The sequence below is a fragment of the Tupaia chinensis genome, unplaced genomic scaffold (assembly GCF_000334495.1).
Source record: "Tupaia chinensis unplaced genomic scaffold, TupChi_1.0 Scaffold000678_1, whole genome shotgun sequence".
In the NCBI taxonomy this organism is placed as follows: Eukaryota; Metazoa; Chordata; class Mammalia; order Scandentia; family Tupaiidae; genus Tupaia; species Tupaia belangeri.
The window spans coordinates 1,017,181-1,020,288 of NW_006160202.1; positions in this window are offsets into that span (position 1 = coordinate 1,017,181).

Below are 3,108 nucleotides of genomic sequence, written 5' to 3' on the forward strand. Positions count from 1 at the left end.
GCCAATGGTGTGTCGATCTTGTTAATCTTTTCAAAGAACCAGCTTTTGCTTTCATTTATTTTCTGTATGGTTCGTTTATTTTCTATTTCATTTATTTCCACTCGAATCTTTATTATTTCTTTTCGCCTGGCATTTTGGGGGTTTGTTTGTTGTTGTTTTTCCAATTCTCTGAGGTATGATGATAAGTTATCTACTTGCCATCTTTCCATTTTTTTCTTATGCGCACTAATTGCTCTGAATTTTCCTCTTATGACTACTTTTGCTGTGTCCCATAGATTCTCGACACTTGTGTACTCATTATCATTTGTTTCCATAAATTTTCTTTATTTCTGCCTTAATTTCTTCAGTAGTGAAGAAGTCATTCAGAAGTAGGTTGTTCAGTTTCCATGTGTTCATGTATTTTTGGGGTTGTTTCTTGAAATTAATCTTGAGTTTAATTCCATCATGGTCAGAGAAGATGCTGGGTACAGTTTCTATGCCTTTGAATCTGTAAAGGCTTGATTTGTGTCCTAATATATGATCTATCTTTGAAAAGGTTCCATGTCAGGGTGAGAAAAATGTATATGTTGTGGATGTAGGGTGGAAAGTTCTATAGATATCTGTCAAGCCCATTCCATTTATAGTATCATTAAAGTCCTATATCTCTCTATTTATTTTCTGTCTAGAAGATCTGTCTATAGGAGATAAGTAATATCTCTGTCAAGAGGCCTCCCCTAACTTTCCTCCCTAACCTGGGTTATGTGCACATTCGTCCCCCATATTTCTTTCAAAAGTCCCTCAGAGCACATTTCTCCAGATTATATGCTTTTCTTCCCCCAGTAAACAGTAGGAATCTTGGGATCCATGATACTGGTTTTTTTTTTTTCTTGTTTTGTTTTGCTTTGTTTAGTCAAATTAATTTGTTTCTTCAGCATTGCCATAGCATGTTGTCTAGCACAGGAAATACTTAGTAAATATTTACTAAATGCATAAATGAATTAATAAGTAAAGAAACAACTATCAGAATGACAAATAGAAACATAATATTTAGTGAGTAGTTCTATTTCAGGAAATACATGTTTAATGTTTTAGCATTCTTTTCTTTTCAGAATTATTTACTTATTTAATTTTATTTGTTGTTATTATTATTTTTTAATTTGACTAGAGAGAGAGAAAGGGAAAGTGAGAAGACAAGAGGTCAGGTCCAGGACTTGGACCTTGATCGGCCATGTAGAATAGTTAAAACTTTAGAAGAGCCAGTTTAATCTGCAATCTCCTGACAAGTCAGTGAAACTAAGGCAGGGCCTTTCACTGCCCTGACTTAGCTCCAGCTCTGGCCCCAGCCCAGCTCTCCGACCTCAGACCCTTCCCAACTCTGCAAGAAAGGGCAGGCCCTAGCTCTCCAGCAGACTCCAGTTCCATCTGCGGCCCCCTTCCCAGTCAGAGAAATTGAGGTAGGGCCTTTTATGGGCCCCAGTCACAGCTCCAACTTAAACCACAGCCCAGCGTTCTGAACTTCAGAGCCCCCTTCTACTCCCAACCTCCCCAAAGGTGGGCTACTTTTTTCCCTCCTCTTCTTTTTTTAAATTTCCTACTTCTCCTCATTCCTTAGGACAACCCCCAGCCCTTCAGCAGAGCCCAGTTCCATCTGCAGCTCCCTGTTGAAATGTTTTTCTTTTTTCTCTTTCATACTCTTTTTTTCTTCCCTCTTATATTGTCATCTTCTCCTCATCCTCCTCCCTCCTAAAGGGACTAGACAGGTCTAGAATCATAGTTTTCAAATACCCTTGTATTGTGAGGCTCCCTGGGAACCTTCCTTTTACTGATTCATCTGTGAAAAGGGAGAAACTGCTATTCAGACACCTGAATAGAAGTCTCCTCTTGTGGGAACCACATTGCTAAACAAAGCAGAAGAGAGATTTGGCACACATCAATCCACAGCCAAAGGGTAGCGAAATTGTTCCCAGTGGCAGAAACATTCTTCAAAAAGATATCCAAAAGTGAATACGTCACCAAATGGCTAGAAGTAGAAGAGTTTCAGGTTTGAAGACACCAGGAAATATGTTTCCATCAGAAGAACACAATAATTCCTCTCCACCTCTTGAAAAAAAAAAAAAAAAAAGAAGTTACTGAAATGTTAGACAAAGAAATCAGAACATTCATACTGACAAAACTGTATGAGTTGGAACAGAAAAGAGACAATGAACTCCAGGCGATGAGGAAGTCCTTCCATGCTTTGAAAGAAGAAATGGATACTATAAGGAAAAATCATATGGAACGAGTAGAGATGAATCTGTAATACTTCAAAAACTCTCTCAAAAGTATTAAAAGCCAATTAGACCATGCTGAAGATAGAATCTCCAACATAGAAGATAAAATCAGTGACCTAGATAAAAACGCCACAAAAATAGAGAAAATACAATTTAAAAAAATGAGGATAATATACGAGAAACACTGGATTCTATTAAAGGTCCAACATCTGAATAATTGTTATCCCAGAAAGTGAAGAAACTAGTAAGGGCATGGAAAATCTATTCCATGGAATCCTGGAAGAAAACTTTCCAAGTCTAGAGAAGCACTCAAATATCCAGACCCAAGAAATAAAAAGGACCCCAAATAAAATCAACCCAAAAGGATCTCCCCCAAGGCACATCCTAGCCAGACTGGCCAAAACCACAGATAAAGACAAGATACTAAAATTGGCAAGAGAGAAACAACAAGTGACTTATGAAGGTCACCCCATCAGGCTAACACCAGACCTTTCAATGGAAACAATGCAAGCAAAGAAAGAATGGGAAGATATGTTGAAAGTGTTAAGAGAGAAACAATTTCAACCGAAGTTATTATATCTAACAAGATTATACTTCATATGGGAAAAAAAAGATTAAAATCTTCTCAGATTTTAACAAAACCTGAAATAATTTGCCAACACCAAAATAACTCTTTAAGAAATTCTGAAGGAACCAGCAGTTAGCATAATGGCTATGTCACTGGACTCCCATGTAGTCAAGCATGGTTTGAGTCTTGGACCCAGTGGCTTAAACTCAGAGCATGCACGTGTGCATGTGTGCCCAAGATCCAGAGAGGAGAATGGAGGAGAAGAGACTGCAGTGTGGCCATATTCCCGGG